The sequence below is a fragment of the Giraffa tippelskirchi genome, chromosome 8 (assembly GCF_054371585.1).
Source record: "Giraffa tippelskirchi isolate mGirTip1 chromosome 8, T2T-mGirTip1v1.2.pri, whole genome shotgun sequence".
Lineage (NCBI taxonomy): Eukaryota > Metazoa > Chordata > Mammalia > Artiodactyla > Giraffidae > Giraffa > Giraffa tippelskirchi.
Window position 1 is genome coordinate 151,814,355 of NC_137282.1, and position 27,457 is coordinate 151,841,811.

Genomic DNA, 27,457 nt, shown 5'->3' on the forward strand with positions numbered 1-27,457 from the left:
GAAAGGACTTTTAACAATGAGAAAGAAATCCTGAACAACAATCTTCCATTATTCCTACATTTGAGGCTGCTGGAGCCATCCAGCCAACACTAAATAACAACAAGCAAATTCTGTTGAAATGTTTAGCTAAATGGAACCAAAACAGTCACAGTTGACAATTTCATAAATACATTAATTAGAAGTGTCTCCAAATAGCATGTGATTTTGAATTATTAACATAAAACACTGCATTATAAATGACTGCAAATTGCATCCCTAGTGTTCTCCATGCTTAATTTATCATGCCGGTAGGAAAATTTGCAAATTACTTCACTGTTTTACACTTAATGACAAGTTTTATGTGTATATTATTACTTTAAGATAAAATTAAATTAGTGTACATATGTGATATGTGACATGTTATAGGATACACTCAAAGTTGGGTCAAAAAACAGCCAATTTCCCTTTCTTATTATGGACATATTGCATTCCCAGAACTTCATTGCTAAGATTCCACCAAAGTCCTGGCTACCCTTCTGTGTCTCAGTGTTTACTCCCCTTTCTTCCCTACGGATATAGTCTATCCATATTGGTATAAAATTTTTACTGAACTGTGCAAATCATGGTTTTTTTGTCAGTGAGCACTTCTTGGTATCATACTTAGAAATATCCTCTGAGTATGAAAGAACCAGGAATCTGGCCAAACTCAACCCTGATGAATGTTGTCATTCACACTATGAGGACACATTCTGAATATTTTAGTTTATTTGAAAGAAATGATCTATGTAAAAATTTTCAGATACTACAGTTCTTATGATTTCATCTTTTATCTCACATTTAGATTGCTATTTTATCTACATACTTTCTAAAGAAGTGATTTTTCATTTGTTCTTTTTTTTTTTTTAGCTATAGAAACCCTTATTAAATAAAACTTAAAATGTGGGAGACCTTGGTTTGATCCCTGGGTTGGGAAGATCCCCTGGAGAAGGGAAAGGCTACCCACTCCAGTATTCCAGCCTAGAGAATTCCATGGAGTGTATAGTCTATGGGTTGCAAAGAGTTGGACCTGACTGAGCAACTTTCACTTTCACTAAAAGCCATTAATCCCAGTCTGAACAGAGTAAGCCTTATCCAGGTATTTAAGAGGCTAACATAGTATGAATATTTAAATTACATACAAAAATTATTTATCTTAAGTGTAGGCATCTAAGGAGCGGAGCCTCTCCGGGTTCTCCCTTCTAAGACAGAGGCCTTCCCTCCTCTAAGGATTCCAAAGTATTGATTTGCCCACATTTCCTATGATCACTGTGGTTTAAAAGCCATGCACCATGCTGTGGTTCTCTATTCATCTTCATCTTCCATCTGTGTTGCTAGAACCACAAACTGAACTACTCTCCTCTCTTTGAATAATATTGTGACTGGTGGTATCATTCAGCTTTAGTTAGGGGAACAGAAGAGGCCCTTAGGCCTTGTCTAGCATGGGCCATATGCTCACGCTCAATTCACTGATGTCTGAAGTAGAGACCCATGTACACACTCATAAAGTATGAATTGCCATCTTCTTAATTTCTCCCTACTTTCTCAGCAGAGCTTCTGCAAAGAGTTCTCTACATTCATTGTCCTCATTTTCCCACAGAGTGTTCTCTCTTCAATCCAATCTACACTCTAATTTCAACCCTACCAGTCCACGGAAATTGCTCTTATCAAAATGGCTAATAAACCCTTGGTTACTAAATCTAAAAAAACAAAAAGAAAATGTGTTGTTGCCTTGAAATATCTCACTTGTAGAATTCACTTGTAAATTCCAGAGCTGGCTGTTCCTGATTCAGTGAGAGTCTCTACTTTCATGACTTCCATAGTAAACACTGCCTTCCAACTTTCTGGCCATTCCTACCCATCTTCCCGTGTGGTCTCATCTTTTCCTATTTGTGCCCTAAAAGGCAGCATTTATCCAAATGCCATCACCTCCTCTCATCGGTTCTTTTTATCCTACTCAGTTGAAAGCATATTCCGTCTAATAGACTTATTTCACATATCAATACCTTCACCCCAATTCTGACTTTAAATTCCAGACTTGTATATTCAACTGCCAGCTACAAATTCAAGGTTTAAAGAATCTACATGCTTTAAAATCAACAATTCTAGAAGTAAACACATTCTCTTTTTTGACACAAATTCATTTATGACCTAAAGGTTCTATTTCTCCAGAAATAATACCACTACCAACCAACTCATCCTCCCCATGAAATAATCACCACTCACTCTTTTTAATTTTCTGTAGTGTACCTCTGATCTGTCTCCTCCTCTTAATCTCCACTACCAACACTTTGGTTCAGATGTCCATCAGTCTCAAACATTTGTCACCTCAATTACTATAAAGACTTTTATCTGTTCTATCTCTAGTCTTACAAAATAAAACCCAATCTCTATGCTTATTCCAGAGATACAGATTTTATAAACACAAACTGATCATACCACTTTGCTCAGTTTAGAATCCACAGTGCTTTCCTGTTTCTAATAAGACTCCTTGCTAGGACCTACAAAGCCCTCCTAATGGTCCTTTCCTGTTAAAGTCTCTGGTTTCATCATTTTTGGTGACCTCGGAATATACCTAAGTGCTCTACTTGTGATTACCCTAATATAATATATTCCTTCCCAATTCTATGGTTTTATACATATCTCCCTTTCTGGCTGAATCCTCTCCCTTTTTTCTAGCTTATCTGTCTATATAAATTAGACTTACCTTTCAAGAATCAACTCAGATGACAATTAACACATTGTCACATTACTGCTATATCATTGTCTCTTTTCTCAATAGCCTGAAAAGCCCTCCATATTCAGAGATTGTTCCATTTATCCATGTGCATTCAGTGATTTCCCTTGTTTGTCACATATAAGCATTCCAAAATGAGATCTGGACAGAAGATAAGAGGAAATAATGGGAAACTAGAATTTGTTGGGCTTCCCAGGTGGCGCTAGTGGTGAAGAATCTGCCTGCCAATGCAAGAGACACAAGAGATATGGGTTCAATCTCTGGGTCAAAAAGATACCCGGAGAGGGAAATGGCAACCCACTCCAGTCTTCTTGCCTGGAAAATTCCATGGACAGAGGAGCCCAGTGGGCTCCAGTCTATGGGGTTGCAAAGGAACTGAGCACGACTGAGCAACTGAGCGCACAGCACACAGAATTTCACGGGCAGAAACAAATTGTGCAAATATACTAGACAGGGAATAGTGACATGCACAACCAGACTGAAAGGGCTTGGGTAAGGAGGAAGAGAAGTCTTGAAAATGTAATTGTTAGCTGGAATGCCAAGCCAAGAATTTTAGAACATATAGTGAGCAAGAAGACAGCATGCTCAAAGCAAAAGTAGTCCAGGCTAACAGCATCTAAACTTCCTGGAGTTATGTTTTCGTTTTAAACAGAAAATGCTTGAAATCCACTCCAGGCAATTCTGACTCAGAAGCTCCCAGGTTACTCATATATAGATTTGAGAACTACCATCTTAAAATGATAATTTTTGAAGATTAAACATAATCCATAATTTATCAGAAAGTAAACTTCATGTAACTTTTATTTACCTTGATAATAGCCTGAGTCATAGAGTTTAATGATAATTTACCAACATATTATCACTCACATTTATCCACAATTTTTTTTAGGAAAAAGAATATTTAATTTATTTTTAAATTCCTATGTACCAGCAAAGCATATATTTAGCCCTTAACAAATTTGCATCAAGTAAATAAATAAATTTCTTAAATGACGTTAAAAAATCACAAGTAGTAGTTTTCAAGTCAAGATAGAGGAATGAATACAAGCATGTTTTCTTCTCCTGCTTTTGATTCCATCAACGACAATTAAAAACAAAAGTATAAGTAGAAAACTATGAAGAAAATGAGAAAGAGTCAACAATGGACAAGAGACTTCAATAAAGTTTTATTAGAAAGAGTAATTTCAATAAACTTCCATTAGATAGAAATTGGATGATGTAATACTAAACATGCATATAAAAATAAACAACAATATTCAGCATTGTTAATCATTACATAAATGGAAATCAAATCCAGAATGAGATATCACCTCACATCTGTCTAAATGTCTATCACCAAAATGTTTACAAATAACAAGTGTGGTCAAGGGTGTGGAGACAAAGAAACTCTAGTATACCATTGGTTGGCAGGTAACTTGGTATAGCCGTTATGGAAAATAGTATAGAGGTTCTTCAAAAAACTGAAAGTAGAACAACCATGCATGTGTGCTAAGTTGCTTTAGTGATGCCCAACTCTTCATGACCCTATGGACCCTAGCCCACCAGGTTTCTCTGTCCATGGGATTCTCCAGGTAAGAATACTGAAGTGGTTTGCCATGCCCTCTTCCAAGGGATCTTCCCAACCCAGGTATTGAATCTGAGTCTCTTTATGTCTCCTGCACTGGCAAAGCAGGTTCTTTATCACTAGCACCACCAGAGAAGCCCAGAACTACCATATGACCTAGCAATTCCATTCCTAGGTATGTACGCTAAGAAAACAGAACACCAATTCAGAAAGACGTGTGCATTCCAGTGTTCACAGGAGCATTATTTACAATAGCTGAGGTATGAAAGCAACCTAAGCATCCATCTGTAAGAAATTGCAGAAAGTATGTACACTAGTGAAACGAGTCAGAAGAAAAGACGTATAATGCAAGAGACAGAGGAGACCATCATCAGAGTGATGTCCTAAAGTAGTAAGAGGCGGATTGCACAAATGCAGAGACCGGGTTTAGATAAGAGAACAGGCAACTCACTCATAGTCACAGGACTGGAGTATACAAAAAAAAATATACACACATTCTGATGTTGAAAAAACTGCTATTTCATCTTGAAACTAAACAAAACTGACTGGACTCAGAACCCTATTTCTCTAGTCTTTTTAAGAAATCCAAAGAGTCTTCATATTCAAAGTTTCTAATTTCACTTCTAATTCAGAAGGGACAGTAGAAGTTTTGATAAAATTTTAAGGAAAAAAAACTAAGAATTTTTTTTAGCAAACTGATTTTACCCATAAACATTTTGATGACTCCCATAAACATTTTGATGATTCCCTGGAAACAAACCAAAAGTAGTATAAAAAATGTGGTTTCTGGGGGTAAAGTGTTAGAAAAACACATCTTGCTTTTCCTTATTGCAAAATATTTAAAAATAAAGTTTTGACTTTGTTGAATGTGCACAACAAATATACTGTCCACCTCCAGCTTCTGGCTTGTTTGCTACATGCCAGAACTCTGGGAAGAACATGGGAATTATTAGCACATGGAGTATAAGACTATGTAATGCCATAAGTTCACCAGATTCCTGTCAGGAAAAATCTGATCGGTATCTTCAAAATTGTTTAGCTTTCAAGTTCCAAATATATTCAAAACTAAAGAGAATAGTATGATGAATTCCATGTGCACATCGCCAAGCTTCAGTGGTTATTAATTCATGGCCAGTCTTTTTTCATTTATACCTCCACCCAAATCCCCTTCTTATTATGTTAAAGTAAAATTCAGACAATATATTGTCCCATCTTTAAATATTTCAGTGTATATTGCTAAAGGCTATACACCATTTTTCTTTAAATTCAATATCATATTATCACACCTAAAAATTAATAATTCTTTAATATCATCAAGAATCTAGTTAGTGTTCACATATTCCTAGCCCTCGTTTGAGTTTGAACTGAGGTCCAAAAGAAGTCCAATGTGAAGTTGAAGTCCAAATGAAGTCCAACACAATTACAATGTGTTGATACACTTCTTAAACTTCTTCATGTAAAGGTTCCACCTAAATCTTTTTTCTTTTGCATTTTTTTATTGAAGAAATTCAGTTATTTGTGGTAGTAGCATGTCTCACAGTTTCAATTTTTTATTCCCAATGGTTTAATTTAGACATGCTTCTTTCCTTTAAAATGTTAGATCTAAATATTAATCAGATTCATGATCCAAAAATTTAACAAAACTAGTTCATAGGTGGTACTCATGTGCCTCCATTGAGAGAAACACAATGATTGCTTGTTTTATCTTTTGTGATGTTAGGAGCCCTTGATAATCATTGCCTAGATCCACTGAAATCTATTATGATATTGAAATAGGTGTTCTGCTCACCAACTACAATGTGTGTGTGTGCGTGCGTGTGTGTGTGTGTGTGTGTGTGCGTGCGTGTGTGTGTGTAGGAGGAATCCCCACCACCAACAAGCAATTCTCTGGATACAGCTCACTGCCCTAAAATTCAACTCAACTGACACTATCCACTATCTTCTGGGAGATAGCATTAGATTTCATAGGTTAAGGGGTCAATCCTACAAAACTGCCCCTCCCACACACACTTCAGACACCAGTCAGAAGCCTGGATTACTAACTGCGCTTCTGACCAATCAGCTACAAATTGGTTGTTCCAACGACACCCTCCAACTCAGGATGCCAATGTCAAGTCCAGGTTGTCACCAGTGTCTCTTACCAACCAACTGGCTATGAATCAGGGGTTTACCTCTAGTGTTCAAGTAATTTGCTATTGATTACTGTGAGATTCAGTTGTATAGGAAAAGCAAGAAAATGCTTTATCTTCTCCCCTTATTTATTAGTTTCCAAAATCATAAGTTCCCTAGCGTAGGGGTTCAGAACAAGCCCCCCAAAATATGCCACATTTGCATGAGAATTATTTTGAGCTAAAGGCAATCAAGACCCTATAGTTTCAAAAGAAACTACTGCCCCTCCCTTAACCACCTAGAAAAATTTAAATTAGGGGTTTTTCCCAGGAAAAAATTTATTAAGAGCGGCAAATTTTATCTAAGTGGCCCTATCTATACGGCAAACATCAAATTACCAAAAATCTGTTATCGTCCTGACAATGACCCTCCTATTCTTGGAAGCCCCAGGCCCTTATCCCATTCCTTAGCTCAGGACGGCTTATATGCTTCATTTTACTTTTCTGTCTCTGAATTTCTCATGTATGTGGGGTTCCCATACGTACAAAATTAAATTTTATTTTCTCCTGTTAATCTGTCAATTTAATTCTGAGACAAGCCAGAAGAACTTATAAAGGTAAAGGAAAGCTTTCCCCCTCCCTAATACCAACATCCTCCAATGGTGACCAGGTAGATTTCTCCCTCAAACACCATTAGGAGCCCATGGATTTAAATATAATTTATGTTTTGACCCTTTACAGTTGTCTTCCTTACTACAGTTCAAATTATCCCATCTTTGTCCAGGGTAGACTTACCAAGCTTACCAAAGTCTACCTGACCCAACCCATCTGGTCTTTATGATAAGATATCCCAGACCCATCTTACATATTCTCTGACAGAGGCCTGAAATCAGTGATTTCACCAAGGAGCACTGATCACTTTTCATAGTAAATGGTATTGAAAAGCCACAGTATTGACATTAGATTGGCTCACTGTGGTTGAGTTGTTCTAGACCTTTCAATGGCAAGAGAGATTTTTTTTTTAATTCTTCTAACTTTTAATATTGAAATAATATTAGAGCTTTTAAAAGTAGCAAAAATACTACAGAGAATTTTGATATATCTTTCATTCAGTTCCCCCAATGTTAACATCTTTTATAACCATAGTACAGTTATTAAAACCATAGTACAATTATTAAACCCACGAAATTAATATTGACATAATATTAAGTCATCTATAGACCTTATTGGAATTCTCCACTTTTTCCAGTAACACTATTTTTCCTGTCCAAAATCCAATCCAGGGTACCATGTTGCATTAATTGTCATGTGTCTTTCTCTAATCTGTGACAGTTCTTCAGTCTTTTGAAGACTTTGTTTGTTTTTGTTTTTTATGACCTTGACACTTCAGAAGAACACTGAATTTTTTGTAGCTCTCTCAAATACTGTTTGTCTATGTTTTCCCATGCTTAGATGAAGACTCTATGGTTTTGTGAAGAATACTACAGGAGTGATGCTGGGCCCTTTTCTTTTCTTTCTTTATTTTTTGTGTATCACGTAGGATCTTAGTTTCCAGACCAAGTCTCGAACCTGTGCACTCTGCCTTGGGAGCTTGGAGTCCTAACCACTGGACAGCCAGGGAATTCCTGGGCCCTTTTCTATGTATCATTTTCGATAGGATCTGAATAGGATGGAGAGCTAAAAAGTTTGAAGAATTCCTGTGATTCATTACAGTAACAATTAAATCAATAATTCTGTTCATTTATTCAATCAACATTGAATTTTACTTGTGTCCACCTACTGCATTAGACTTCAAAATATAAAACAAAGATGACAAAATGACCTGTGTCAGAAGTACACACACTGTGCCTAAGCAAGGAGATACCTGTTTTCCATTTTAGAGAGACATTTTTGACAATAAGGCCCCCTTGCTTTCAGAGCGTTTTACTATGGAATTAGTCTTCATAACTAGTGCTCTAAAGAAATCTGCATTATCTCCACTCATCTTCAGAAAATATATTCATAGTGGTTTTCCACTTGCAAAATGATGTTAAAAGTAGCTAGCTAATTGTGACTCAATAGTGACACTAAATTTAGCACTTTCATCAAAATCTACCAAGTTCCTAATATCCCTGAGTAAATGAGGATGGTCAGCTCATTCACTGAGTTGACCATTAGTAACCTGGCTTCAGCTTATAATATGTTCTGGAGAAGATCATACCTCAAAAATACCTACTTGGTACCATTTTGTATAGGGCTCTGAAAGTGGACAGCACAAAGCCTTAAATACAGGAAATCCAATAACTGTTAGAGTGTGTTGGTTGGTTGGTTGGTTTGCTGGTTTGTGTCAGTTGATCTCAGGCTATTTAGAGGAATTCAAAATAAGGAACTATCCTAACTCTTGCATATGAAACAATGAAATTGAGCCTTCTTAGCAGTAGACGTTTCTATAAAGGAAAAACAGGCAAAATTGTTGAGTGCCTGGACAAAGAAGAATGTGACACCACCCACCCTTGCCCTCCCAACCCCACACCAATTTTCCCATCCAAGGTCCCAAGACAGCAGGATTTCACAGTCCAGGAGCCCTCTGCAAATGAGTCCTTTCCACAGCTTCTGTCGGGGAAGTGTTGAAGGGTTTGAATTCATTTTAAGCAGAATGAACTCAGAATTACTAAGCAAGAAAGAGGTGCTGGTGCACTAGGCAGCTGGTTCAGATTTCATAGGTTCCCTCCTCTTCCTCCTCGATATCAAAAGCAAGGTCTACCCCCACTGGTTCATCTTCCCAAGGTTACTATGTCAAAAGTATGGACAAAATTTCTCTACTTTTTAACTTCTAAGAGCCACTGATTAGAACAAGAGGTCGGAAAAACAATTTATTTTACTGGGAATTAGAAAATTTTGAAAGTTTTGAAATAGTAGAAAAAGAAAATGCCCTTACAATTAAATATTGTGGACCAGTATAAAACTACCTCTACTGGCGTATACTCTTAAGTTAATAGCTATCATATCCTCTGTTCCCAAAAAACATCACAACAATGACCTTTAAGAAAATTCCCCATTCACTTGTCTTTTTTCTAACTTTTTCCCATGACTTCCTTTCAAAACCTAATGACAAATTAAGGCAGTTTTCCCCCAAATTGGATACAAGTATGCCTATGCAGCTGTTTGCTTTTTTTTCAGATAGGTCATTCCTTAATCATTAAAGCATTAAAGTATGGGACTTCTTCCTGTAATCAAATATTTTTGGTGAAAACATTTAAAATTAGAACAACCATGAGTACATTGTTAAACAGAATGGAAAAATTCACATTAATTGTTAAGATAAAATATTAGACTCCAAAAATATTTTTTTATCTTCTGCAGCAGCTGGTATCTGACTACAACACCTCCCCCCCCACCATCCTTTGCTCTGTTTTCTCTGCCATTGAGAACACTTTAAGATGACTTCAGTAGAAAAGTCTGAGAAGCACTGTTTCTGGTAATACCTTAGGGTGAAGGAAGGATTGTAATTTTGCCTTGTAACTTGAGACATTTGGAAGACACCTAGAAATCTGAAGACTGAAGAGTTTCCTAAGTGTTTTGTCTCTCAGCCCTTGATTGGTCCTAATTTGGGGGATAACACATGAGCTTCCTCTTTTAATTTCAGCACACTGATTCCAGGAGGATATTTTAAGTTAATTTTTTAGCTACTTAACATGAGCATAGGTACAATTTGGACATGTTACACACACACACACACACACACACACACACACACACACACATACACAGAAATTTCTTGAGACAATAGGCCCAAGAGAGTAAACGTGGAAATTCAAGAGCTAGGTCCTCACAAAGTACCCTAAGAATGGAAGTGACTTACAGTGAAAACATCAAGCCTAACCTCTGAGCCTGACAAGTTTTCAGAAAACTGTCTTTCTAGTTTTGGCCCCCACAGCCTGGAATGGTCGAGGAGTTAGAGGTCGTCCCTGAACCTGACTGAGAGAAAGTCGATTCTGTCCCAAGAAGCAGCCTCCATATTGTTCGGAAAATTTGGTGAATCTCAAAGTCTACTGTTCCTTTTATCAGCCATTCTCTCTTGCCCTATACCTGGGTGAGCAGTTTGCTCTGGAGCCATAGAGATGGGGACAAAGAAAGTCAAGTGGGAATGCTCTTCTGTTTCTATGAATCTGAGGAGGTAGATGGCTTGTGTGGGGTTCGGGAGAGGGGGACTTTAATCCATTTTAGATTCTTGATACAGGTGGTAAAGTCAGTGTTCAACAGCAGCTGTATCAGTGGGCAAAGGCAGGCTAAAGCAGTAGATTTCTGGGGGTCAAGGGCCTGGAGACTATAAAGGATTCTCAAGAGAATATCTGGCCATCTCCTGCTGTCATTTCAATTCTACTTGAGCTTTTCACCAAAAAAATGCTTCATGCAAAGAACATATCACATTGTGCTTCAGTTCAATGTGATCTGAAAGGAATAATACCAAGGCATAAAGAGGATCTCATGTGTTTTTTTGGCTTTTTTTTTTTTTTTGCTATTAGCACTTTTGGATATTCACTGTCTCTTTGATTTTCAATCCTTATTTATTAAATCAACATTGCCTTAAATCCCAATTTGGCCTTGTCTCCATGGTCTGTGAGTTGGGGGTTAGGTTAACTGATGGTCTTGTAAGTCCATCATCCTTTCAAAGGAAAGAGTCAGGTTTATGAATCCATGACTTTCCGCATGCTTTGATTTCATAAGCTCCAAAACCCCAGACTGCTTGCTTCCCCACCTGTTGACTCTCCCTCAAATTCCACTACTGGAACATCATGTTTTTAAGTTTAATGGAGTTCCTTATAAAAGTATAAAACCTCAGTGAGGAGTAACACTGAAAAATGCTTTAGCCACTTCAATTTGCTTTGCTTTCTAAGAGCTGAAGAGCGGGCTTTGATCAATTGAAGAAGAGAGAAATGAAATATTCAGTCCCATGAGGAAGAAGGAGAAGAGGGCAGTCAGAGTGGGGCACAGTCAGCAACGGAAACCTCTCTCTTATGACCTGGTCAGAATGCAAACATGAATATCAAAGAGGAATGCTCTGCCCAAACCTCTAATATACTAGGTAACATATTACCCCTAGGAAAACAGACGTGACCTGCCCAGGATATATTCTCATCAATACCATTATAAGTTTTCTTCTGTTTGTTTTATATCATTGTACATAATGTTTGGGGTCCATTAAAACATAGAATAAACTTATAACAACTAGTACTTATTGAGCTAGTTTCTCTTGGTAAGTTACTTCCTAGGAATAGGCACATACACCCTGGGACATCTCATGAATCCTTGAGGGTCCCATTAAATGGATTACTAACTCAGTATATTAAACAGTACCCAGGTGGCTTTACAAAATACCCAACAATTCATAACAAGCAGTCTGTGTCCTGGGAGAATCTGCCTTGTTGATCATTTTTCTTGTGTCACACATACCAAAACTGACATTGCATCATTTTAGATGCCTGTATCAAGTTAAACTCTCATAACCTAACTAAAATGCAAAACACAAACACACACTTGTGCACACACACAAAGTACACACGGCAGGAACTTTTTTTCCTTATTCCTTCAAATATCATCTCCGGATACAAACTGAAAATCTGCATTTAAAGCTGTTCATTAATCTGAAAAATGTAAAGATCCAAACCAGTCTCATTTCCTTATCCTCAAAGTCTCCTACTCAGGCATGCTTTTGAAACCTAGTGATTTAAGCCTTGTAACTCAGTACACTGGATGCCACGTTTTCCTGGAAGCACCCACCCAGCCTGTGCTGGTCTCCTTTTCTTCACAATTCACACAAAATCTCCATCATCACTTCCCCGCGGTATTCTTTGCTATTCAAGTAGGTGGCAAGTATTCACAGTAACAGAGCAGGATAGCAGAGAAAAATCCTTCCCAGAGAACCCTTGCTTCTTTGCAAGTCTCAGGCCTAAACCACATGCCCTTCAAACTGCACAGTCCTACAAAATTCACTGCTCTTTGTTTTCTCTGGAACCTACTCCTTCTAACTTTCCTGTAATGCATTTTTCTCATTTCCTTGCTCTTTTTCACCCTCAGGTGAATTTGTTTTCATTGAACCCCCCTTTTCCCCTCTTTCCCCTCTCTTCCTCTTGAAAACAAGATCCATTTTCTTTTGCTGTGGACTATAATTACTAAATAACGTACAAATATATGGCCGTGTATATTCTAAAGGAACAGCTGCAAAATTGCTAATATTAGGTCTAATTTAGCTACAATAAATTAGCAAATGTGTGGAAGCACAATGATGACAGCATAATTATAACAAAAGTCGATGTGTTGAAGTATATGGATGACAATACATACTAATTTTAGAGAGAGAAAAAAAGAATCCTACACCAAATGAAATGCATGCGATGAACAGACGGGACTAATAGCTCAGACACATATACTTAATGCGGCCAGTCACTGTAAAAACAAAAAGATAGATGAAGCTGTTCAAAAATCTAGTGCTAACAAGCAATGTAGTCTGAAACCATTAACTGTCAGGGGTAATAACACTCAAAGTGCTGAAGTGCAGTAAAACAGCAGCGCTTTCCTGGGATGGTGGCGGCTGTACCAGCGCACACCTGTGAAGAGGGCGCTAAATCTATCCCCGCATTCATTATAACAGAGGGAGGAAAAACAACACTAATAATGTAAAGTATAAACGGAAAGAGCAGACAGCAGAGAGTGACATTTGCATGGTCCCAGTCAGCTTGTTAGCTGAAGTGGGTTTTAATTAGCTATTTTCCAGCAAGCAAACGAGCAAATTAGTGGCAGCCATAAACAAGAAGAGACAATCAGGCCCAAAGAAAAGGAAAAATGATCAGGGTGCCTTTGCAGGAGGTGAGGAGGGAAGGGCAAGGAATTACAAAGCTTTAACTGAAAACTTTCCTCAGTCAGAGAATTAAAGAAGGTTTTCTCTCGAATTCACCTTAGGGATTAGCCAGTCCTCCTTTCTTTTACGGATGAGGACACTGAGGTTCATAGAGGCTAGCTAACTTGTGCAAGATTACACCTCTGAATACGGCTCTAAAAAACAAAACAAAACAACGAAAAACTCAGAAAGGGGCATCTTCCAAGTTAGGGTTTTCCCAGAACCTGCTTTTGAAATACTGTGAGTTGATTAACCTCTTAGGAGCACAGAGAAGTGTGAAATCATGTGGAAAATTTGCATGGTAATCAGGGGATGCAACTGGTTATACCTGGAGGTTCAACAGAGTGATGGTAGTTTCGTATACTCAAAAGCACCTTTTGAAAAAGTATTGCTCTGAGCCAATACTCATCCCATAGTCAGTGAGTGCTTACTATGTTCTGAGCACAGTACTAGGTGCTGAGGGTAAATTTTACTGTCTGGTAGGATGTGCAGACAGACTTTACAAATGGTGGGATGCAGACTCTGATGTAGCACATCAGAGATGCTGCAAAGCTTAAAGTGGGGAGCCATGAGAAACATTTGAGAGGAAGGGGCATCACACCTGGACCCAAAGATGCACAGCAGAACACCAGCCTCCTCACAACTCCACAATAAGCAAGCACAGACGTATTCAAGGTAGTCACCTCTGTAAAAAGAAATTTGCAAGAACCATTTGTTTCACTGGACTAGACAGGAAAAGGACTCCAAATGCATAAACAAAGAAATGTGTCATATAGTTTTTGTCATACAATTTCATCTGATTCACAATTGGAAATATGTTGTGAAGAAAGCATAAAATGATTGGGAAATAGGGGGAAACTTGAGGGGGAAAATTATAGAAGTCAGTGGACTTATTCCCTTATGTCATAAATTCACTCACTGGATTAAGATTTAAATGTATTGAAGCATGATATAACCCAAGGGAAATGCAAAAGGAAAATATAACAGCCAGGACAAAAGACTGAAGCAAATATTACCACAACATTTGACACTGCTGCAGATAATAAACTCAGGGACAGTTAACATGAAGGAGAGTAGGAAATTGAAAGCTGTATTTATTAGGAGACATCAAACACATAATTATTAAAATGTGCATTTACAGACTCACTATGATATGGGAGATATTTCAAAGAGCAGAAAATTGGTCCTCAATCTTGACTTCACTATCCAAAGAATAACTTGAAATTTGATATACACAGAGGGATGGATAAACACAGCAAAATGAAAAGAGTATGTGTCCTCTCTCAACTTCCCAGTTAAATGAGATATATACGCATATCATTTCAGTTCAGTCATAAAGCCGTGTCCGACTCTTTGCAACCCCGTGGACTGCGGCACACCAGGCCTCCCTGTCCATCACCAGCTCCTGGAGCTTACTCAAACTCATGTCCATTGAGTTGGTGATGCCATCCAACCATCTCATCCTCTGTCGTCCCCTTCTCCTCCTGCCTTCAACCTTTCCCAGCATCAGGGTCTTTTCCAATGAATTGGCTCTTCTTGTCAGGTTGCCTAAGTATTGGAGTTTCACCTTCAGCATCAGTCCTTCCAATGAATATTCAGGACTGATTTCCTTTAGGATGGACTGGTTGGATCTCCTTGCTGTCCAAGGGACTCTCAAGAGTCTTCTCCAACACCACAGTTCAAAAGTATCAGTTCTTCGGTGCTCAGCTTTCTTTATGGTCCAACCCTCACTTCCACCCACGACTACTGGAAAAACCATAGCTCTGACTAGACAGACCTTTGTTGGCAAAGTAATGTCTCTGCTTTTTAATATGCTACCTAGGCATATACTATATATTAATATATAATTAAATATTATGTGTATTTAATTAATATGGAATCAAAGTATATATTAATTTTTCATCCATCCAACATTTATTGAGCTCCTACTATATGCAAACATTGAATTAGACACTGGTTACACAGATATGAATAACTCTAAAGGTCATTCAAGCACGTCTATTTCTTTTCTTACCAGTCAGATATTGAAACAGCTCAAGACAATGATCATGTTCTCTGATTCTTCTTTTCTTGATGTTTAACAATCATATTTACTTCATCTTTTTTCATATGCTATTTCCAACTACTTTCAACCTTTCTGCTCTAGTAGTCAGATTGTTTCTATCCTTTCAAAAGCATGATATTCAAAACAGTATTATCTGTTTAGTACAGATTTAAACCTAATTATCACCTCCTTTGATCTAGATATTACTTCCTTATCCTAACCTGAAATCACATCTGCATTTTCAGCAGCCACACACAATGTTAACTATCTTTCAGTTTACTATTAACCAATAGCTCTAAAATAGTATCACATGATGATAATATCACACATTTGCAAGACAATTGCAGGATTTTAATCCATCAATGTAAAACTTTGTTAGATTTTATCGGTATTTCAGCCTATTAAAAATTATGTTGATTCCAATTCTATTATCTAATATACTCACTACATCTCCACCTATACCAATACTATGTCATCTCCAAATCTGTTTAGAAAATTTCTACATTTTTACTCAATTATTTACAGAATTAGGAAAGATAAGGCAAAATACCTTTACAGGGTACCCTTAAAAACATCCCTTCTGACATAAACAAATTAACAATAATTACTGTTAACTGGTTTGTGAAATGATTCACTTATCTTAGACTCTAGATCATAATTTTCCATGTCTTAGGTTCTGCTTTCCCCAGAACCAGACCTAAGACTTGGAATTAAGGAAAGGCAGTTTATTTGGGAAATTTCCTCAGAAAGTGCTGGTGGAGGAGAGTGGCAAGTGAAGCAAGGGAACAGGGGAAGGGAAGCAAGCAAGTCGATACAGGACTCTCCATGGAGGGATGAGAAAACTGGGGTACAGAGCCACGAACTTTTGTCTCTCTCTGATTGAGTGCTGTTGACAGACGAGTTAACTCCCTGGCCTGCACGTGGGCCAAACACACTGCTGGGGACCGATAAGTCCTCAGGCAGAAAGTGGCAGGTGCTTGCAGTAATGAGCTATCAGGATGCTGAGTGCTGAGGGGATACGGTCGGGGTGCCAACATCTGCTACGCTGCAGCTCATCCAGTAAGACTGCATGAGACTTCTTTTCAAGTCTCTCTCAAATTGAGATACATAGTACCAATCCCATCACCCACACTCATTCATTCCTTTACATGGTTTGAACATCCTTTGTTGCCTAATATTGCAGACACAATGTTTATTGTCTGATGCTCTCTAACTTGAGTAACCTTGTCCAAAAATGATATTCATCTTAAAACTTATAAGTCAATTTGAACCCTGGTTATTTTTGCTTAAATATTTCCTACCAATCTTTTTTTAAAATTAGTTTATTTATCTATTTTTTAACTTTACAATATTGTATTTGTTTTGCCACACATTGACATGACTCCACCATGGGTGTACATGTTTTCCCCTTCCAGAACCCCCCTCCCACCTCCCTCCCCATCCCATCCCTACCAATCTTTTAATGGTGTCTTTATAATACTCGGGAAAGCTAACACAGGCTAATCAATCACAAACCTATAGAACACGTTTTTCTTCATTTCTTTCTCATTTTTTATAAGTCATGCATCCCCATTATTAAATATTTCTTTTGATTTTTCAAGTTTCTAAGGCCCCCAAAGCATTTCCGTTTTCAGGATTATGGTAATTCCCCATGCCAAACAGATGAAGAAACTAGAATTTCTGGGGGAATAAACATAACAAGCATACTTATAAATGCACAGCTGAGAGACTTTCTGGGTGGTCCAGTGGCTAAGACTCAACACTCCCAATGCAGGCAGCCTAGGTTCAATCCCTGGTTGGGGAACTAGATCCCAAAGGCTGAAACTAAGAGTTCATGTGCCACAAATAAAAACATCCTGCATGCTGCAACAAATGGCCCTGTGTGCCACAACTCAGATCTGGTGCAGCCAAATAAATAAATAAGCATTTTTCAAAATGCACAACTGAATTTATAGGAAATTTCAGAGCTTAAGAGACGAATTTTAATAGTATGTGGTGGTAGATTTGGGCTCACACAAATTGGTGACTTGAAAATACTTCCTGTTTCCAACCAAAAAAGCTAAATCTTCACAAGGCTATATCCTTACTCAAAAGTTTAGCTAGAGAAAACTCCTGTTAACAAAAAAAAGATAAAGACACTGTTCTATCTAATCATGGAATCCAAGTAAGATAAAATAGTCTCCCCCAGTAATTTGAGCCATGCAGATTTGGGGCTAAAATACATATACACTATGATCCTCAAAAACTTAAGGCAGTGAAACTACCTTACATGATATTTTAATGGCAGATGAAGGCCATTATAAATTTGTCAAAACCCATAGAACGTACAACAACATCAAGAGTGAACCCCATTGTAAGCTATGGACTTTGGGTGATAATGATGTACAGACACAGGCTTACTGATTGTAATAAATGTACTGCTCTTGTTGGGATTTTGATAGTGAGGGGGCTCTGCCTATGTGGGGGCAGTGTATATACGAAATCTCTTCACATTCTGTTCAGTTTTGCTGTGAACCTAAAACTGCTCTAGCTAACAAAATCTAGTTTACAAAATAAGGAATAAAGCCATAATCATTAAATACATTGATTTAAAGGTAAAAAAAATAAATACCATACCAAAAATTAGGCTTCCCCAGTGGCTCAGCAGTAAAGAACCCACCTGCAATGCAGGAGATGCAGGTTCAATACCTGGGTCGGAAAGATCCTCTGGAGAAGGAAATGGCAACCCGCCCCAGTATTCCTGTCTGGAGAATCCCATGGACAGAGGAGCCAGGTGGGCTGTAGTCCATGGGATCACAAAGAGTCGGACACAGCTTAGTGATGACAATAACAAATACCAAAAAATTAAAGTCTGGATAATTGTTATGTTGCTTTAATCAAAAGGAAAGATAAAATTCCAATTTCATATAAACTATTCCAAGGAATAAGAAAATTTAAAAATAAATCCATCTTAATTCCTTACAAAGCTAATCATAATCATATCGTGATACTGAAAACAGAATCAAATGAAAAAGAAAATCACTGGCTAATTTCATTTTTGAATACAGATGACAAATTCAATGTATTAAAAACAGCCACCACAATATCATGACCCAATTGGATTTATACCAAGAATGCAAGAATTCATTAGAATTTTAAAATCTATTAATTTAAAATGAGAAAAATAACATTTAAATAGATATTAGAAAAGCAAGTCTAATATCCCAAGACCTGTTTATGGTTAGAAAGAAAATCTCAGCAAACTGAAAATAGAAGAAACATTCATAATCTCATATCTGTCCAAAAAAATACAGTGGACAAAATGCTTAAAGGTTAAAATTTAGAAATGAAAATGAGAAATGAATGCTATATTCAGTTGAAAATGTTTTCTAAAATTATAAGAATTGCAAAGAAGCAACAAAAATATCAGTTTGGCTTAGTTTAAAAGCTCAAAAGCATTTTAACATGTTTAAATTAAAGAGCTCAGCAATGTCATGGGATTAATGTACAAAAAATATATATATCACATTTGTATACACCAACAAAGAACAGAACATGTAATCAGTGGTCATCAGCAGCCATTCAGTAATCCCAGTGGGATAATCTTTGAGAGCCGTAGGATACAATGTTTCTGAGCCATGGACTTGTACTCATTTTGTACTTGCACTGATACATACTTTTATATTCTCTTTACCTATTTTATACTTCCTTTCCCTTTCACATAAGTCTTTGATGGTCTTTTCAGTTAGTTCTTTAAAGAATTGCCTTCTTCTATGCATCCCTTAATAATACACCATAAACTCCAAGCACAACAAGTAGCATTTCCTTGATTTTCTCCTTGCCAATCAAATATTTCTCTTGCCCTCAGCTATTTTTCAAGTTTCATATGTTATTTGAGTTTCTCTGAAACATCACAGTGCGGTTCCATTCTCTTCTATTTGTCCTGGGCCTATTTCTTTCTATTATTTATTTCTATCATTTTGAAATTTGAACTGGCTAGAGAGTTCTTTATTATTTACTTCAGTTTCTTTAGGTGCCAATCACTATTCTTCTATATTAGAAATATTTGCATAGCTGGTGTTATGTTATTTGAAGACTTTGCAAGATGTGTGAGGATTCTCTTTTAGAGTCTCCTGCTGTGAATCTGCCCTTGTTTCCCCAAGTTAATCTTTCTGCCTGTATGTATCATTTAGGATGGTCAAGCTTAGGCTGTGTTGACAATTTCAAAATCACAATGGTTTATGACAAGTTAAATCTCTCGCTCCTATTATATATCATTTGTGGTTCTGCTACGGCTCAGCTTCATATCATCATTATTCCATATCCCAGGCTGATGGACCTGCCTCTATTTATAACATTGCCTGTCTCAGGAGGAAAGAGACATGTTATTCTTACAGTTTCTGTTCTAAAGTGACACATGACATACTATGACCACTTTTCTTTAGCCAAGATACTCAAATACACAGTCACTGCTAATTTGAACAGAACACAGCTGCATAATGCCCTGGCAGGAAGGATCACTAGTTAAAAAATCTACCACAGTCCATCCTCCCAATCACCGAATACTGAGTGCACCACCACTAGACTGACAGGTCCTTTAATTTTTTTTTCCTTGTAGTACTTTAATGATATTGTTCTATTGTCACTTGACTTTTGTAGCATCCAGCGATGTCAGCTGTCTTTCTTTGTCCCCTTTTGGCTTTTTCTCTGGCTATTTTTACAATTTTACTATTTTTTTTCTTTCATTTTTACTTTTCAGCAATTTGATTCGGATATGTTTTGGTGTGTTTTCAATAGTTTCTTATACTTTGAGCACAATGAATTTTTTCAACCTATACATTTCTAATTTCTACCACATTTGGAAAAATTTAGGTCATTATTTTTTTTTAATATATATATGCCCCTCCTCTTCCTTTATTTAACCTCCAACATAGATTGCCTGGGAGTTTCCCAAAGACTACTGGTGCTCTATTCTTTTTTCCCCAACCTCAGTCTTTATTTCATTTTGGAAAAATTTTATTGCTGATTTTAAGATCACTGATTTATTTCTGCAAAGTCTAATCTGATATTAGTCCAAATTGGTGTATTTTTCATTCTATGTATTTTATTTTTAATTTCTAGAAGTTTCATTTCAGTCCATTTATATCTTCTAAGATCATGGCATCCAGTCCCATCACTTCATGGCAAATAGATGGGGAAACAGTGGAAACAGTGACAGACTTTATTTTCTTGGTCTCCAAAATCACTGCAGATGGTGACTTCAAGCCATGAAATTAAGAGACGCTTGCTCCTTGGAAGAAAAGCTATGACAAACCTAGACAGCATATTAAAAAGCAGAGACATTACTTTGCCAACAAAGGTCTGTCTAGTCAAAGCTATGGTTTTTCCAGTAGTCATGTATGGATGTGAGAGTTGGACTATAAAGAATGCTGAGCACCGAAGAATTGATGCTTTTGAACTGTGGTGTTGGAGAAGTCTCTTGAGAGTCTCTTGGACTGCAAGGAGATCAAACCAGTCAATCCTAAAGGAAACCAGTCCAGATATTCATTGGAAGGATTTATGCTGAAGCTGGAACCCCAATAGTTTAGCTACCTGGTGCGAAGAAGTGAGTCATTGGAAAAGACCCTGATGCTGGGAAAGATAGAAGGAAGGAGGAGAAGGGGACAACAGAGGATGAGATGGTTGGATAGCATCACCGACTCGATGGACATGAGTTTGAGCAAGCTCTAGGAGTCGGTGACAGACAGGGAAGTCTGGTGTGCTGCAGTCCATGGGGTTGCAGAGAGTTGGACACGACTGAGCAACTGAATTGAACTGAACTGATATCTTCTACATCTCTTAACCTCAACCTGTGAGTATGGAGTATATTTATGATAGTTATTTTTAACATCCTTGTCTGCTAATTTGATCATCCCTGTTATTCCTGAGTCTGAATTACTGACTGATTTTTTTTTTTTTTTTAGTTATCAGTCATAATTTCCTAATTCTCTGTATGCCTTCCAATTTTCTTTTGTATGCAGGACACTGTGAATTTTATGTTGTTGTGTGGAGGATTTTGTTGTATTCCTTTAAATAGTGTTGACCTCTTTTCTGGGATGCAGTTATATTACCTGGTATTATTTTGTTTCTGTATAGGACTGTTTTGAAGCTTTGTTAGGTTAGGTCATTATTCTAGACATAATTTGACCCTACATCTAAGATAATTTTCTTCTAAGTATTTTATCCAATGCATCATATATTATGAAATCTCACTTATTCTGATTGACACAGACAGAAACTATTCTCAGTCCATGGTTAGCTTCAGGAATTGTTAGCCTAAATTTATTTCCAGTGGTTCTTTCTCTAGGTTTGGATAGTTTATTATTCTGCATGTGCAGACTGGTACTCTGCCAAAGATTCAAGGGGATATCTCTGCAGATCTTCCAAACTCTGTCTTTGTGAACTCCCTTTGCACCAATATTTTGGCCTCCCTAAATTCCAATCAATGTCTCTAAACTTCAGTGAGATTCCATGGCATTAACCTGCTTCCTCTGTCCCTGTATAGCAGAGGGTATACATGCTCTATGAGGCAAACTGGGGCAATCATACAGCTTGCCTCATGTGAAAGAAAGTGAAGTGTTAGTCACTCAGTTGTGTCTGATTTTTGCCACCCCAGGGACTGTGGCCCACTAGGCTCCTCTGTCCATGGAATTCTCCAGGCAAGAATACTGGAATGGGTAGCCATTCCCTTCTCCAAGGGATCTTTCCAACCCAGGGATCAAACCCAGGTCTCCTGTATTGCAGGTGGATTCTTTACTGTCTGAGCCCCCTGGAAGCCCACAGCTAACCTTATAATCAGGGATAATAATCATGTGCAGTCTGTCATGTAATATCTGATATCAACTGCTTTATGTATGTCTGGTTTCTTAGTTGGTTAACGTAAGAAAGTAAATCTGGTTCTGTTATTCCCTCATGGTCATATCCAGAATTTTCTTACTTTTCATTTAGTAAAAGAATGATATTACACAGGATGTGCCATTGTGCTTGTGGTTGCTGTGTTCTATTTGAGAATGCTGATGAGGTTAGGTGCTTGAAGTATTAGCCCCACAGTGTGGGGCTCACATATGTGAAACATAGTTCATATATGCTGTCTATCTTGAATAATGAATTGATACATATTAGTTAAGGCAATATTTTCAGTCTCAAAAAATGATGTCATATTTGCTTGAGATGTTAATATGAATATTCCCATGTGCAGAATTCAATCCAACATTGAACGCCATTCAACTTTTGGGGGGAAGAAAAGACATGTAAGGATAGGGAGTTTATACATATCAAGCAAAACTTGAGTTTTTTAAAATAAGATATAACACAAAGGCATGTAAACACTTTGGCCATATTTTCATAACTGTCCCTAGGTGAATTTAAAAATGCACCATTTAAATATTTTTCGCAACCAGAACTTGCATAATTTTATCATAAAACTTCCTTGAAAAAAACTTTCCCCAAATTTCTGGCTCTGTGAAACATTTGAAATGCTCATTTACAGATGCCAGCTATTTCCCTACATACCAGTGGGTCTCAGAGAATATAAGTCTATGCTTATGGCAGACACCCCACATATGTATCAGTTTTCATGCAAACCAAACAAAAATAATAGAAAGCAAAGGGGAAGTAGACTTGGTATGTATCAGAATCCATTGCCAATCATGTCCTGTCTTTGTTTTATCACCAGATAAAAACTTTGGTGTGAAACTTTTTAATGGGTTTCACTTTAAAACCCATTTTATAGTGAATGGGTTATACTTTGATAGACTCTGGGCTTTTCTTGGTAAAATATATCCTTTAAAACATACAACCAAAAAAGTCCCTTGCTCACAACAACCAAAACTTATTTTTTTTTATTAATTTATTCATTTTAGTTGGGGGCTAATTACTTTACAATATTGTAGTGGATTTTGCCATACATTGGACATGAATCAGCCATGGGTTTATCAGTTATATAAAATAGAGTCAAAATGTTAGTATTTGCTTATATATTCCTCAATAGATATTAAAGAATGATCTCACAACACCAAAATGTTTGAACAACACGGACCTTAATTAAAATTCATTTTTTCTTCTGATGAACTACGCAGATTTCAACAGAACCTTCACCCCCAGCATATGGCTAAAACAATCATAGTATTTGAAGGTTCTGGCACGTTTTAGTTTTATTCTTCAATTTTTTTTTTCATTACTATCCAGGAAGAATAATACACCAGATTCTAATATATGAATATACTATTTTAAATTATCTGTCTTTGAAATATTAACTGCTTTTTTATAGTTTTGAAATTAATATACATTTATATAGCTAATTTGATATATTTACAATCTTTTAAAACTTTTCTTTCAAATATCTCTGTCATTCTGTATCTAAAATATTATAGTATTTTCTTTCTCACAGCAAAAATATATTTTCAATTGAGTTTATATATTTTTAAATTAAATAAGTTTGTTTATGTCAAAAGAAAAATTGCATATAAAACTTATTTTATCCAGCATTAATATCTCCTTTGCCATTATGTGCTGTTACATAATGTCATAATGGTTGGGCTATTTTCATAACTGATATTATATGCCCTAGCTAAAGGCCATAAGGTTTCTCTTATGGCTCCAAAGATATTCCTGCTACCTATTTTTCTAGTCTATTAGGCATTGTAATTATGTAATTAGATGTTCTTTAAAGACTATCTTAGGCACCTCATAGATCAAAATGGTTCCTCTGAAGCAGTTACCAGATCTGTTACGCAATTACATAATTAAGTCCATGCAGTAAAAATCTTAACAAAACTCTTTTAAAAAATAAGCAGTGTGCACTGGAGCAACACATAACTTTGACTGCAAACTGAAAGTAGAAAGAAAGTGGTAATATATTCAATGTAAAGGTCTCTCAATACTAATTTTTATGTTGAGATCTCATCTCTCAAAGGAAATCTCAGGGGAGTTGGGTCTGGCCTCTCAATTGTCCAGAACATTGGTTGATGGTTTCATTAGTGACATTTCAAGAGAATTTCATCTGCATAAACTTGTCCATCCATCTTCCTCAGAAACATTCATAAACTCAGTAAAATTGGGGGCTACCAAAAAGATAAACAGTGACTAAAATGCTAAATGAAATGAATGTTCTTCATATCATCACTTAGTATATTTTAAGTCAATTGAATTCTGCTATATCCTATGTAGCTCTAGTATATAATCTCAAATACCAATTATTTATATGTGTTTGCAAAGTAGAAATAAAGCAAATTAAATAATATAATAAAATTTGGAGCTAGTGCTTGCCCCAAAACTCACAAATATAATACTTTTTAAAAACACCATTGGCACAGAAATACATAGATATTATGTTACTAAATTACCCATATTTGAAATTAATATATGTGAAATCAATATATCAACACTGCCTTCCGGTATTGCCCGCCCCTCATTCTATAAGAGCCAGAAACAAAGATCCATCTGATCTATAGGGGAACAGATATTCAAGGCCAAATAGTCATTTAACACTTGATCCTTTCAAAACATCCTGTATTTTAGACTCCACAAATCCTCAACTGACTGTAACCGTTGACTTGCGCACTGTATCCAACTGATTCTTAATGACCATTTTACCAGGTCTCTTTTAATTCTCCCTACCACCAACCCCATGTGAAATTTTATGTCCTACCCATTTCTTATTCTCATCGGTTAATTTGGAATGTTGTCTCCTATTACTGTATTTTCACTTTGACAAAAGCTATCAGTGACAACTCCAAAGTTCACTTGTTGCTAATTTTTAAAGAAGGGATATATCAACCCAAAGTGCTTGTGTTTCCTCTGTATTAATTCATTGTGTTGGTTTTCTACTGTTACGCAACAAACCACTCTAAAGGTTAGAGGCTTAAAACAATGATTTATTATTATCCCTCACAGTTCTGTGAGTTGACTGGGTTCATCTGGGTTGTAATCACTTCTGATCACTCATGTGGTCATGGTTAGACAGTAGCTGGCACCATAGTCATCTGAAGATCTAACTGGACTTTAACGTTCAACATGACTTCTACACTCACATTTCTGGGCTCTCAGCTGTAAGATTTGAAAAACTAGAAGCTGGATGTGCCTTTCCACATGACCTCCCTCCACTGCTGGCTGCTGTTCCTCAGAGCACGGCAGTTTCAGAGTGATAGCTGGTTTTTCATCTGAGAGCATGTTCCTTCCAAGAGACCACCAGGTATAAGCCACCAGCCTTCTTATGACCCAGCCTCAGAAGGTATGCAATGCAATACCACTTCTGTTGTAGTCCTTGGGTTACTCAGGGAGAGACTACAAAAGGGTATAAATATTGGGAGATGTGGTTCCTTGGGGGATCATGTTTGGATAAATGGATGGTTCACACTCATCCAATATGTTACCTCACTTGGCAAATATTTGACAAAGCAGGACAAACAATCTAGGGAATAAGATCAAGCAAAGTATAAGGCAGTAAAAACATCCCTGAAGTCACCACGATAGTTACAAAAATTTGTACTGTCTCTGACGAGCTCCTACTTTGGATAAGCCTACAGATTCCTCCAGCCCTGTTGTTGCTGTTGTGTGTGTGTTAGCTGCTCAATCATGTCCAACTCCTTGCAACACCATGGACTGTAGCCCACAAAGCTCCTCTGTCCATGGAATTCTTTAGGCAAGAATACTTGAATGGGTTGCCATTCTTTTCTCCAGGGGATCTCGACCCAGCGATCGAACTCAGGTCTCCCACATTGCAGGCAGATTCTTTACCATCTGAGCCACCAGGAAAGTCCTCCTATTGTTGTTGGAGCAAATCAATTTAGGCTCTCACTCACTCCATAGTCTCAAATAAATCTGAGAGTTCAAACTGCCTTAAAAATAATCATACTATGACAACTATTTAAATCCTTAGGTTATCAAAGAATGAGAAACCAATGTTTCTATCAAATTATGTTACATACACACACATGCACACACACAAATATGCTATCTGCTGGCAGGTGTGCAGTGAAACAGTCACATTCATACCCTGCTGATGGAAACTTAAATAGCTACAACCCCTTTGGAAAGAAATTTACAGTATGTTCATCCTGCTTGACCCAGTCATACTAGTTTTTGCAACTGAGATAATTCAGAAAACACACTGAACTACAGAAAAGTCTTTTCACACAAAGATGTTTATCTCAAGATTATTTTGTGGATGAAGGAACTAAGAGTTAAAGAAGCTGAATCACTTCCTCAAGTTTGCAAAAACAGAGGAATAAAGGCTTCACAGGTAGCTCAGTACTAAAGGATCCATCTGTCCATGCAGGAGACGCAGGATTGGTGGGTTCAATCCCTGCCTGGGTCAGGAAGATTCCCTGCAGGAGGAAATGGCAACCCACTCAAGTGTTCTTGCCTGGAGAATCCCATGGACAGAGGAGACTTGTAGGCTATAGTTCATAGCATCACAGAGTCTAACATGACTGAGCATACAGGCACCTTCAGGCAAGAATTTGAACCTGCACACTCTGTCTTCACAATCCTGCATTCATGACCACCTTGCTATCATTTCTGATGAACAACTTTAGGTTTAAAAAAAAAAAATTCACACACATACACACACACTGTTTTAGAGAGAATACAAATGCAACTAGTTTACAAAATAAAATACGCAGGAAACAGCAAGATTGGGAGGATATTAACTAAAATACTGATAACAGCTGCCTTTAAGTGGTGATATTCTGGGTTGTTTTCCCTTCTCCTTTGTATGTTTTTAAGAAGCTTTCGAATAAAAAAGAAGTTTTTTAGGCCCATAGGGGAAAGGAAGATTTGTGTTTTTTTTTTTAATCCTGAGTTGCTATTCCTTTCTGTACAGATAAGGAGCCCAGCTCTGTGCATATTTATCACAAACAACCTGGGGATGTAGAATTTTAACACAAGCTAGGAAAGTTGGAATTAAGAAAAGAACCTGGGGAGATCTTTAAAACTTAGAAAGACAAATGCCACCTTTCACTTGATAAGTGACAAGTGGTTATCCTGTCACATGATAAGAAGGAAGGCTCCAGGGGCTTGATCAATGGCCAAAGTGCTAGGATTACAGAGTTCCTGGAGTTCTGCAGAGTCAGATTTACCTGGAAAGAACCAA

At 37.2% G+C, this 27,457-nt stretch overlaps 1 protein-coding gene across 3 annotated transcripts in view; it reads right to left on the reverse strand.

Moving 5' to 3' along the window:
• LOC145516678 (uncharacterized) overlaps positions 1-27,457 on the reverse strand; it is a 744,489-nt gene that overhangs the window by 493,906 nt on the left and 223,126 nt on the right. The window contains exon 5 of one of the 3 annotated variants that reach the window (XR_014061654.1): positions 13,903-13,986. The exons of the other annotated variants lie outside the window; for them this stretch is intronic. The gene's annotated coding sequence lies outside the window, so the exon portion shown is untranslated. The remainder of the gene's footprint in view (positions 1-13,902; positions 13,987-27,457) is intronic. 3 annotated transcript variants of the gene reach the window in all.